A 13,012-nucleotide genomic window follows, 5' to 3' on the forward strand; every position below is an offset into this window, starting at 1 on the left:
CGGTGGCCGCAGGCCCCCGGGGTCAAGCGATGACCCCAGGCCGGCCGGCCGGACCCAGGCTGTTCGGAGGGGCTGCAGCGCGCCGGGGGCCGCGACGCTGCTCTAGGGGTCACTTGATGAACCGCTCCCCACTTTGGACACCAAATAATAGGACGACCCAGCTAAAGGCTGTGAGGGGCCCAGATTTACCAGTCAAGACTGGAATCGAGACTCCCCAGTAAGGCTGACTGTGGCCTCGTTCTTCCCAATAAACGTGTACTTCTTTTTTTTTTTTCGGTACGCGGGCCCCTCACCGTTGTGGCTTCTCCCGTTGCGGAGCACAGGCTCCGGACGCGCAGGCTCACCGGCCATGGCTCAGGGGACCAGCCGCTCCGCGGCATGTGGGATCTTGCCGGACCGGGGCACGAACCCTGCATCAGGCAGGCGGACTCCCAACCACTGCGCCACCAGGGAAGCCCTAAAGGTGTACTTTTAATGCAACCCTAGCAGGACGGTTCTGAGACTTAACAAAATTCTCACTTCAGCTGGAAGAGTAAATAACCCCAAACAGCTATTATTTCCCTCCTTGGGAACAGAAAAAGGAACAAGGTGGACTTGCCCTAACGTATTAAAACAAACTGAAGGTACTGTACTCAACTCAGGGCAATCTGACCCAGAAACAGAAAGCCTACAAACAGATCCCAGAAATGGTAAAGAACGTGATGAAAAAGGAAGTATCAAGCATCAGTGAAGAAGCAAAGAAACATCCCTGGAATGGAGCTCAGTGGAGGACTATTTGAAGAAACTACTGAAAAGCTGTCAACGCCCGACTAACCAAAGACATGCAAATTAAAACATTTTTCTTTGCTTTTTTAACAAATTGGAAATCAGTTTCAAATGATAACCTTCAAACACAGTCAGGGGTCTGGTGGGTAATCACTCTCCTATTCTACTGGAAGCATATAAATTACCTCAAAATTCATGAACATGAATTTGGCAGTAAGAGCCAAAAATAAAAATCTTTTAAAATGATCATACCCCCTTGGACCAGTAATTCCTCTTCTGGGATTTTGTTTTAAGGAAATTAACTGCATTTGTAGACTGTATGCTTGATGGTCGGTCTCTCTAACCAGACTGTAAACTTGAATTTGGAACCCCGGTGCCAGGAGCACACCTGAGACTTACAGGTACTCACTGGTCACTCGTTTCACTTGCGTTTGAAAATTAATGTATGAGTAATGATTCTCAATATCTTGTAATAACCTATAATGGAAGAGAATGTAAAAAAAGTATATATATTTATATATATATATAACTGAATCACTTTGCTGTACACCTGAAACTAGCACACTATAAATCAACTATATTTCAATAAAATATTTTTAAAATTAATGTATGATCATATTTTTAAAGTGTCATTTATAATAATGGCAAAATCATACACAAAGTAAATGACAATAGGGGATTGGTTAAATGGTCCACGTGATGGAATGGTAAACAGTCACTACGAATGGTATTTATAAATACCATTTTACAATTTGGAAGCATGCAAATGATATGAAGCAAAAAAAAAAGAAAAGAAAGAAGCAAACTACAAAATTGTATGTACCTGATGCATGCAAAATATTGATCCGTGGAAAAGCAAATGAAGAAAATACATCAAAATATTTACAGAGGTTCTTCCTAGGGTTTGGGATTTTTTTAAATACATGGATATATTTTAGTGTGTGTTTTTTAAATATAAATTTATTTATTTATTTATTTTTGGCGGTGTTGGGTCTTTGTTGCTGTGCGTGGGCTTTGCTCTAGTTGCGGACAGTGGGGGCTACTCTTTGTTGCGGTGCGCGGGCTTCTCATTGCCGTGGCTTCTCTTGTTGCAGAGCACGGGCTCTAGGCGCATGGGCTTCAGTAGTTGTGGCATGAGGGCTCAGTAGTTGTGGCTCTCGGGCTCTAGAGCATAGGCTCAGTAGTTGTGGCTCACGGGCTTAGTTGCTCCGCGGCATGTGGGATCTTCCCGGACCAGGGCTCGAACCCGTGTTTCCTGTATTGGCAGGCGGATTCGTAACCACTGAGCCACCAGGGAAGTCCCTACATGTTTTAAAAGTTACTAATTCTCCTCCCCACAGTCTGTGCTCTGAAGTAACATTAATAGCTGTGCATCTACACTTCTTACTCTGATGTCAACATGTATCTCTTCACATCTTACCAAAAAAGATCTTACTTGTGTAGAATAGTTTTCTAGAAGTAGAATCTATGGGTTTAGTGATATGTGGGTGTTTTCAACTTGAATAGGTCCTGCCAGGTATACTTACCCAAAATGATGTAGCAATTCAGATCCTGAGCGTGAGGTTTTATTTTTCCTGCTTCTTTAACTTTCCAAAACATTCTAAATTCTGCATACGTAGTACATATTTTTTAAAGCCAGGAAAAACATGTCTGGGATGGGGGGCAGATTTCTAAATCACAGTGAGCTAGACTCTCTCCATCTCTGTCCTGTTTACTGGTAGCCTTGCATGGTGTCCCCACCTCCAGGGGCCACCCCCAAGCCCACTTCCTGTCAAGCACTTCATAAAATCCAAGCATGGTTACGCTTCTGCTTCCAGTGCAATATCATTACATAGACACACTTAAAAAGTTGGGGGTGGTGGGGGACTTTCCTGGTGGTCCAGTGAGTAAGACTCTCCGCTCCCAATGCAGGGGCCTTGGGTTCGATCCCTGGTGGGGGAACTAGATCCCGCATGCATGCCACAACTAAGAAGCCCACAGGCTGCAACTAAGACCCAGAGCAGCCAAAATAAAAAATAAATAAATAATAAAATAAGTAAATAAATAAATATTAAAAAAAAAACTTGGGAAGTTTTGATATAATATTAAGTGAAAATAGCAGATTTCAAAATTTTGTTTTCGCTAACAGCAACCCCGTAAAACTATATCTGGGTGGAAAGTAACGTGGAAATATAAAAACCACATAGTGGCAGGAATGGGAGAACCAGTGAGAATGAGGTGTGTTTTTTTGTCCCAACTCCCTCTGGATTCTGTGTGTCTAGTACAGGACCTAACCTCTCTGATCATCTTCCCCCATCAGTCATTTGGGAATAATAATGGCACCTGCCCCTGGGGCTCCTGGGAGGATTCAGTGAGATGAGGCTGGGCAGGTAGAGTCGAGTCAGGCTCTGGCAAGTCCTGGGTAAAGTAACTAGGATTGCTATGTCGCTATGTTGGTGTAGGATGGCTCAAGCCAGGCAGGAGAGCTGATCTGCTACTTTTTTTTTTTAAAAATTGAAGTATAGCTAATGTACAATGTTGTGTTAGTTTCAGGTGTACAGCAAAGTGATTCAGTTACAATATATATGTATATGAATATACACATGTATTCTTTCTCAAGTTCTTTTCCCATATAGGTTATTACAAAATATCAAAGAGTTCCCTGTGCTATACAGTAGGTCCTTGTTGTTTATCTATTTTCTGTATAGTAGTGTGTATCTGTTCCTCCCAAATTCCTGATTTATCCCTCCCCCTGATCTGCTACTTTTACCATCATCCCATCTCAATAAAAACGGAAGAAAGAAAAAAAGAAAGGAAGGAAGGAAGGAAGGAAGGAAGGAAGGAAGGAAGGAAGGAAGGAGGGAAGAAAGAAAAACACACAAAATATCCCAAAAGAGTAAACTGCTGCTTCTTAACATGACAGCAAGATATAACAAATGCAAAAATACAGGATGCCCAGTTAAAATTTGCATTTCAGATCAACTAATAATATTTTAATATAAATATGTCCCATACAATATCACATCTCACCTCTCCTCCCCACCCCACCCCACCCCACCCCCTGGCCCCAACCCGTATCAGAAAACTCTGTTCCTTGTACATGCTGTGATTTCTCCTCCCACCTCTGGGCATTGGCACCCAGGGCTCCTGCTGCCTGGGCCACCCTTCTTCCTCCTCCCCACCTCTGCCTGGAGAACTCCTACCCAGCTCAGATGTCATCTCCTTCAGGAAGTCCGCCCTCCCCAATCCCAGGCTATTCATCCCGATCCAGTCCTGCTGCTGCTGCTGCTGCTGCTGCTGCTGCTGGACAGGTGCCTTGAGGGCAGGAAGACTGTCTTGTTGCTTCTTGTAGACCCAGTACCAACCCTGCTCAAGCCTGACATCAAACAGGTGCTCAAGGACTTTTCCGGTGGTCCAGTGGTTAAGACTCCATGCTTCCACTGCAGGGGGAGCAGCTTCAATCCCTGGTCGGGGTACTAAGATCCCACATGCTGTGCAACATGGCCCAAAAATTAAAAAAAACAAAAAACAGGCGCTCAATAAAAAGTCAAAGGAATGAGTGAATGAGTTTTCTCCTGACCCCGCTTCCCTCCTGCAGTAATGTACCCCACCTGCTGCTTCCCAAGCCCTGTGGGCTTCATTCATTCCTTGTCACAAGGGTTGCATGGCACATGGTACGCACAGGGGAGAGAGTGGCACTGCAGCAACTTGGCGTTCAGGCCGCCCAACGGGGAAGCAGAATTTCTCTTGCAAGAGCAGCAGCCCCGCCCGAATTTGAGCTGCTGATATTGGCTGCCAACATTGGTTCCTCACTGTAGGGACAGGCAAGCACTTCACGCATGTGGGCTTGCTACTCTTCAACACCACCTCTGAGAGAGGGGTGTTATTACCCCATTTTATAGATGAGAAAACTGAGGCTCAAAGAGGTTAAGGTCACCTGCCCAAGGTTACACAGCGAAGCTTGACCCAGGCCCCCCGACAGGCAAGAGCTCGGTGCAGCCTCTTGAAACAGCCAGCATCTGAAGAAAGGCCCCTAACGTGCACATTCTCTCCAGTTAAGGCCCTGCCTTGTGACAGGGCCCTTCCCTCACTAGCCCCCTCCCCTCACTTTGTAATCCTACAGCCCCAGGCAGAGCCAGGCACCCTGAGCCCAAAAGAGGCCACAACCCCTGATGGTCATTCAAGCCACAGTTGCTGACACTGAGAAGGAAGGAGGTGGGTACAGGCTAGTGAACAGCACACAGCGGGGGGTGCCCAGCGGACCAAGGTCAAGGCGGGAGATGAGAGAATGCTCACAGCAGGGCTGGACAGGGCTGGGAGCAGTGCAGGCTGCTTCAAGAGGTCCTGCCCTGGCTGGTGTGCCCTCTGGCTGGCACACCATTCCTCAGCATCATCAGCTCCAGCACCTCTCCAGGCCCGGCCGTTTTTCACTCTATCCTCACTCCCTGTTTCCCTCTCCATCCCTGCACCATCCATGATGACTCTATTGATCATCCACGGTTCACTGCTGCAGCCAGGTGCCTAGGACTGTGATCAGTAGTAATTTGGTTCACATGTGAATTAATAGCTGAGACCCAAAGGCCAAACTTTGGGTGGGAGGCAGGGTGAGGCCAGGCAGGGGAGTAGCAGGTACAAACTCCTGAAGGGAGAGAAGGCTTTTTGAGGCACCCAGAGGAGGCTGGCAGGGCAGGTGCCAAGCACAGGGGACTGTGGGGGCATGATGAGAGTCAAGAGGTGGGGAGCATCGCCAGCCCGGGCCAGCTTCCAGGGTCTTGAACAAATTTGTGTGGGAGGCGTGCAGAGGAGCCCAATCCACCGATCACCCAGGGGAGGCAAGACAGTCCTGGAGCCCAGCTGAAGGTGTGGCACTGTCCCTAGGCAGACAGGCCAGGAGAGGTGAACGGTTTACTGTTATGTCGGCCAAGACATTCTTCTAAGTGAGAGAAGCAAGATCCAGAACAGTGTGGACGATGTAATCACATTTCTGGTTTTCAGAAATTATATATGTGTTTCCATTTCTATATGTGGTTGTTAAATTCCTAAAGAAAGCCAGGGCAAGAGACCCATGGGAGGAGGCGATGGGGAGGGGTGGGGAGTGAGTCTTCACATTTAACTCAAGGTGCTCCTGTATTGTTGGAATTGTTACATCACGTCTATGTATTATTTTTATTTTTTAGAAAAGTAGGGAATTCCCCGGTGGTCCAATGGTTAAGACTCTGAGCTTCCACTGCAGGGGGCGTGGGTTCGATCCCTGGCTGGGGAACTAAGATCCCACATGCTGCGTGGCACGGCCAAAAAAAATTTAAAAAAAAAGAAAGAAAGAAAAATAATCAGGAATTAAAGAAAAAAAAAAATCTCAGTGAAGCCTCCCTTTCTTGGGAAGCTTTGCCTGCCCCCTACTTGCTTGCAAACTCCCCCAGGCCTGGGCCTCCCGCTCCTGATAACCCCCCACCTTGCTCTTCAGTTTCCTGGTTGCCTCCACCATTAGACTGGCAGGGTCTGTTGTGGGGTCTGTCTGCAGGAAGCTGCGGCCCCTGCACCTGGCCCAGGGGAATGGATGGATGAAGGTGGGGGCCCTGTTGTCACTCTGAGTTGGCGAGGGTGTAGAGCAAGGCTGGCAGGTCTGTTTCTAGGGGAAGCCCATGGGGAGGCAGTTGGACCAGGATCCAAATCCTGGCCGTGCCACTGACCAGCTGGCTGCCCTAGAACTGATATCCATCAGCCTTAGTTCTCCCACCTGTGAAATGGCGCTGATAGCAGTGTCTACTCACTTGGCTTGGGTGGCCAGGCAGAAGCCTAGCAGAGCCTCCAACCGAGGAGGGGGAAGAGGTGGGCAGAAGGAGGAGGGGGCAGGAGTGGAGAAGGTAGGCCCCTCCTGAATCCCAGCTGTGGGCAGTGTCCTGGGGGCTCTGCTGGGTCACCAGAGGGATGGTGGTGGACCAAGGCTGCACAGGGCGGGGAGCGCTTGGAATTTCCAAATTCCAGCTTTGCAGTTTTCTTTGGGGAGCCTCCTCCCTCACCAGGACCTAGTGGGGCTTCCTGTGCAGTAGGGGAGGGGCCAGCACCCTCGTGGCCTGTACACCAGGAAGCCCCTGGGCTGGGGCAGCAGGCTCTGGTCACAGTCACGAGGGAGGCTGGGCCCAACAGCCCTTATCTTGCCTGACCTTGTGGGGCTGACCACTCCCTCCATCTGGAAAATGTGGCCCCCTGCCCTCTCGGAGGCCTCTTTCTCCTTAAATCCCGATGGTGCTGGGGTGGGGCCTCAGAGCCCAATTCTACCCCTTGGCCCACCACCCTGAGGTGCCTTCACTGGCCCCAGCCCCAGCCACCTGCCAGACGCCTCCCCCTGGAGACCCTGGGGCGTCTCTGACTCAGCAGAGTCTGTACCTGCCCTGCTGCCCCCCCTCCCCCAGCGTCCCGCACACAGAGGGCCCTGTTGCCCAAGCCCTAACTACTGGCCACTCCCAGGCACTCCCGCCCTCCCCCACCAGCTCTACCAATTTGAATTCCTGACTATCCCTCCCTCTGGCCTCCTCCCTAGACTCAGGCCTGCCCCCAGGCTGGGGGAAGGAATCCTCCAGATAGATAAGGGCAAGGGGCAAAGGGACCCACCTGGGCTCAGACCCCCTGATCTGCCACCAACTTGCTGAACGACCTTGATGAATGACCTCCCATCTCTGAGCCCGAGTTTCTCCATCTGTAAAAAAGGGAAATAATTATACCCCCTGGATAAGGTGGCCTCGAGCATACATAAGCTGAGGCACATGGTGAGGGCTCCATACAGGCCAGTTCTCATTGGGAAGTGCGGCCACCAGGAGCCCCAGGCCAACCCTTTCTTAAGGCGGCGTCCAGTTTGATGTCTGCTCCACGCCTTGTCGCCAGGTCGGGATGCCTGCATGGAGGGCTCGAGGAGGACCCAGTCTGATAGGGGAAGCAGCAGAGTTAATGAGTAATTCCAGGCCATGGGGACTGTGCCTGGAGGCTGTCCATGCACCTGGGAGGGGCAGCCGAATCCAGTGGGGGTAGGTGGGATGGGGAAGGTGTGGGGAGATGGCCCCAAGACGCAATGGAGGGCACTTGTGAAGGACATCCGGAGTGAGCTGGCTGAAGGGGCCAGGCAGCTGGAAGGCCCATTTTAGGAGAGAGGAAACTGAGCAGGAGGGTCCAAGCCTCCAGGTGAGCCCCCTCTGACCAAAGCACCCTGACCAAGGGGATGTGACCCATGGGGTCCCTCAGGCTGAGGTCAGTGTCCTGGACGTCCAGCCAAGCAGGCACAGCGCATCAGGTGGTCAGTTACCGGAGGATGAAAGGGAATTTCCCTGAGGGCCCAGAGCACACTGGGGCCCGTAGCCAGGTATCAGAGACCAGGGCTTTTGAGAGAGGGGGAGCCTCTGTTCTGTTCATGGGTCCCAGAACAGACCCATGACAGACCCCCCCAGCCAACAGGACTGGGACAGACTGGTGGGGTCTGCCATGGGTCCGTTCCTATGGGACTGGCTGGGGTGTTCCTGGTGTCACCACAGCCCCAGGAACCCTCTGTGCCCAGGATCTGGAGCCAGCCTCACCTGGCGATATTGTCGGTTTCATAAGACCTGAGTTGGCTAGTGGGATCTGCCTTAGGTGGAACCCCTGACTCCCTGCCAGCCCCAACCCTGCTTCCAAATCCGACCTCCAGGGGGTGAGACAGGGAGACAGGGTGTTGACCAAAAGGTGAGATGAGCTTCAAATGGGCCTCAGAGGTGACTCTGAGCTTTTTATGTTGTGACCTCCATGCTGTGTTGCTCATATGAACACAGATTTCATATAAGGACTCTGGAATTGATCAGTTAACATTATGGGTTTTTTTAAAATTATTCTGAACATAATAATTTAATATTTTCTTGAGAAGTCAGAATTGACATTTTGGATATCAACTTTTTTTTTTTTATTTTTAGCACCTTTATTGGAGTATAATTGCTTTACAATGGTGTGTTAGTTTCTGCTTTATAACAAAGTGAATCAGCTATACATATACATATATCCCCTTATCTCTTCCCTCTTGCGGCTCCCTCCCTCCCACCCTAACATTATGTTTTGAATATGCACATTGGCAGAGGGCAGTCACTGAGAGGAAGAGAGGGATGGATGGGCTGGCCCCAGGGGCCCCCAGCAGGATGGGGTTCCCCACAACAGGTGAGCCTCTGGAAGGGCTGGAGGAGCCACACGGCCATCTTCAGGCTGGTTTGTGGGTGCAGCTCTTGTCTACTTGTCGGTGAAGGGGGGTAAATCAGACCGACATTGTGGGGAGCGAGAATGGGACATGAGGTCCCTGACGAGAAATGACTGGGAGGAGGGCTGGCGAGGTGCTGGGCCCTGGCCAGAGGCCCCCAGGCAGAAGTGGCTGTCACCAGGACAAGCTCAGTGACCCTCGCTCCAGAACTCTCCGGACTCTCCAGATACTGCCCGTTTGCCCACTCCATAGCTCCCTCTGCCCTCTGGCCAGCTGAGCTTCCATCCCCCATCCCTTCCTGGGCAGGCCTGAACAGGCTTTGGGCCTCCAGGTCGTCTGGTCAGTCGGGAGGGGCCCAGGCCAGGCATCTGCTCTTCTTCAGCTGCTCACCTTGCTGAACCTGTGTGGCCTCCCCCTGCCCCTGCTCAAAGCCTTCAGGACCTCAGGGCCCCAGGGGGAAGAGAGGTGGGCCCAGAACCATCTGCCCTGCGACCGACCCACACCCCCATCACCTGTGCCCTCACCAGCTTCTTTGGTCTTCCTTTGGGTCCTGACTCTGGGCCACGTGCTCGGTACATATGACCTGCTCAAATCAACCCTCCTGCCCCAGCCCTGCCACAGATGAGGAAACTGAGGCTCAGAGAGGCCTCCCAGCTGTCCACTGGCAGGCTAGGGTTCAGACCCAGGTGGCTGCTCAGTGGCCTCCCCCAGCCTGCCAAGCCCTGAGTTTCTTTGCTCATTCACTGACACTTCCTGTGGCCTCGGGGACACTGGGGTTGGCCAGTCTCCCCAAGGATGGAGGAAGGATGGCTTCTGTGGGTACATGGGGGACCCCCCAGGGTGCTCTGGGGAGAGGGCAGGGAGAGAACAGGGCTGGGCGGGGCCTGAATCCCAAGCCTACAGGGTCAGAGACTTTTCCTGCTGCCCTGACCCAGGGGTGCGGTCCCTGCAGAGCAGCCCTCGGTGCGCGCAGGCTGCCCCCTGGTGGCGGCGTGAGAAAGCTCCCGGGGACTGACTTTGAAACCCTTCCAGGAAAGGGGGCCCTCGCCAGCAGGAGGGCACCTGTCCCCATCCCCTCCCCGCCAGCCCGTGCCACTGCTCCCTGAGTTTCCCCAAATGTCCAATTGCTCATTATTCCCATGAGTCGGGGCCTTTGCTGTTCCTTCCGCCTAGGATGACCCCCTCCTCACCTGCCCCAGTGCCCGCGATCAGAATCACAGCCTTCCTCTGCTTCCCAGGGTCCATGTCTGACTCTATTCCAGGGGATGGGGAGGCCCAGTACGTGATGTGAACCCCCAGAGCCCTGCACAGGAGCCACACACAGAGGATGATCAAAAATTGCTAGCTCTGGGCTTCCCTGGTGGCGCGGTGGTTAAGAATCTGCCTGCCAATGCAGGGGACACAGGTTCGAGCCCTGGTCCGGGAAGATCCCACGTGCCGCAGAGCAACTAAGCCCGAGAGCCACAACTACTGAAGCCCGCGCACCTGGAGCCCGTGCTCCGCAGCAAGAGAAGCCACTGCAATGAGAAGCCGGCTCACTGCAACGAAGAGTAGCCCCCGCTCTCCGCAACTAGAGAAAGCGTATTTATTGAGGATCTGCTATCTGCCAGGCAATGAACAAGCCAAAGAGCTCCCTGCCTTTGTGGGGCTTACATTCCAGCTGGGGTGGGGTGACTGCAGGGATGGAACACGGACAGTATAAAAACCACAGGTGACATACCAGGTGTGGATAAGGGCAACGGAGAAAAACAGGCAGGGTGGGGGCAGGAGGGAGGGGTGGGGTGCCACTTCCTGGCCATGACACAGACTACTCTGCAGCTATCGGAAAAAAGGTGAGAGATGCTGGCCAATGGTCAGGAGAGGAGGTTAAGTAAAAACTGATGGGACGGACTTCCCTGGTGGCACAGTGGTTGGGAGTCCGCCTGCTGATGCAGGGGACGGGGGTTCGTGCCCCGGTCTGGGAGGATCCCACATGCCGTGGAGCGGCTGGGCCCGTGAGCCATGGCTGCTGAGCCTGTGCGTCCGGAGCCTGTGCTCCACAACGGGAGAGGCCACAACAGTGAGAGGCCCGTGTACCGCAAAAAAAAAAAAAAAAATACTGATGGGACAATATGGCTAGCATAATTCTCCTTGGGTTACATTTGTGGTTCCCATGGAATGACAGCTACTGTGTTTAATTTTGAAAGTGCTGGATTAAGTTTCTATCCTCTTGCTAAATTGTCGTTGCTCTTCCAGTATGTGGGGACCATACTTGTGCCCCCCCCTCAGACTGTGGGAAGCCCACTGAGCCCTCCAACCTGAGCCCACGCCCCGGGAGGGGCTGGGTAGTTCTCTCTTGCAAAAACAGCTTTCTTGTGGGCCTCTCTCATGGGCCTCAGGTTCTATTCTGGGTTGTGAGCTCACAAAGATCTGATGATTTGAAAGATTGTGAAAGCTGAGAGATGTTTGCACGCCCGTGTTCACAGCAGCATGATTCACAAGGGCCCAAAAAAGTGGAAGCAACCCCGATGTATGAATGGATAAACAAAATGTGCTCCATCTATACAATGGAATATGATTCAGCCTTAAGAAGGAACAAAACTGTGACACCTGCTACAACATGGATGAAACTTGAGGACATTATGCTCAGTGAAATAAGTCAGACACCAAAAGACAATTTACTGTGCAAGTCCACTTACATGACCTCCCTGGAGTAGTCAAATTCGTACAGACAGAAAGTAGATTAGAGGTTACCGGGGGCTGAGGGAGGGGGTGGGAAGCTGTCGTGTAATGGGTGTAGAGTTTCAGTTTTGCAAGATGAAAAGACATTCTGGAGATGGGTTGCACAACACTGTGAATGTACTTAGCACTACGGAACCGTACACTTAAAAATGGTTGAGATGGTAAATTTGATGGTATGTATATTTCATCCAAATTTTAAAAAAATAAGAAATTGTGATCCGGTCTGTGTTGCCCCTCCAGCCAGCCGAGGAGACTCTGTGCCAGCCTTCTCACTGGAAAGCCAGGTGGTTGTGCGGGAGAGGGGGTGGTCATGGCCCTCAGTGGACAGTTTCCTTCCAGGCTGAGACCTGAAGCTTCTGCTCACAAGTGGTGAGTATGTGCATGCACCTCATGGCCTCCACGCTGGTTCCTGTGTTCTCTGAGGATAAGGCAGGTTGGGTTGAGGCATCCCCTGGGCCTGCCCCTCCTTGTTCCCACCTCAGCCCAGGGGGCAGCACAGTGGAAACTTCTGGACCCGATTCACCAACTCCCCAGAGAACCTGCCCTTAGCTCCAATCCTTCTGGCCGGATGCTTCCAATCAGTTCCCCTTGCCCCCCGGGGAAGGTGGTGCCCTTTCTCTGATAGCAGTGGGGACATGGGGAAAAGTGGAACATCAAATAGAAGCAGAGAAGAATGAAGACCACCCTTGGTCCCCACCTTCTGGAGTGGGAGCCCCCAGAGGACCATGGGAGGAAGCAGCACGGCAGCCCTGTGACCTGAGACAAGGGGACCCTCTGAGTCTCAGTGACTCTTCTGTGAATGGGGTGAATGTGGACACGCCCTCCCAGGGAGGCCCCTCAGAAGTGAGAAGCGCTGGGGAAAGATACAGAGGGGGACCCCCAGCTGGGATGCGCTGACCCCACCCTCCACAAAGGGCTGACCCCAGGGACACAGTCTGCCTGCAGGGACACCTTGTGGGGCCTTGCTTCTCAGCCCTGGCTCTTCGCTGGACCCTCCACAGCCCTGCCAGCCGACGCTGACCTGAGCCTCCCTAAAGGGTTCGCACCCTCCCCCCCACCCCCCCAGCCAGGGAAACATGTCTGCAGAGAGGGAGGAGAGGCGGGCTTGGTTCCTTGGTTGTGCTTTCACTTCTAAAACATCCTTTTTCTTTTCTTCTATGAACATTTTAATGAGGAGTTGAACAAAAGATAGAAAAAATAACATTCTGATGGCTTTTTTTTTTATTTAAGAAGCAGGCTTTTCTTGAGACTTTCATACAAGGCAATGGGTGAGTAAGGCTAAACTCCTAAAGAAAACGCGTACTGGTGATGGAGCAGAAAAAGGCACTTCTCCCAAAA

Source organism: Globicephala melas, chromosome 13 (genome assembly GCF_963455315.2).
Source record: "Globicephala melas chromosome 13, mGloMel1.2, whole genome shotgun sequence".
Lineage (NCBI taxonomy): Eukaryota > Metazoa > Chordata > Mammalia > Artiodactyla > Delphinidae > Globicephala > Globicephala melas.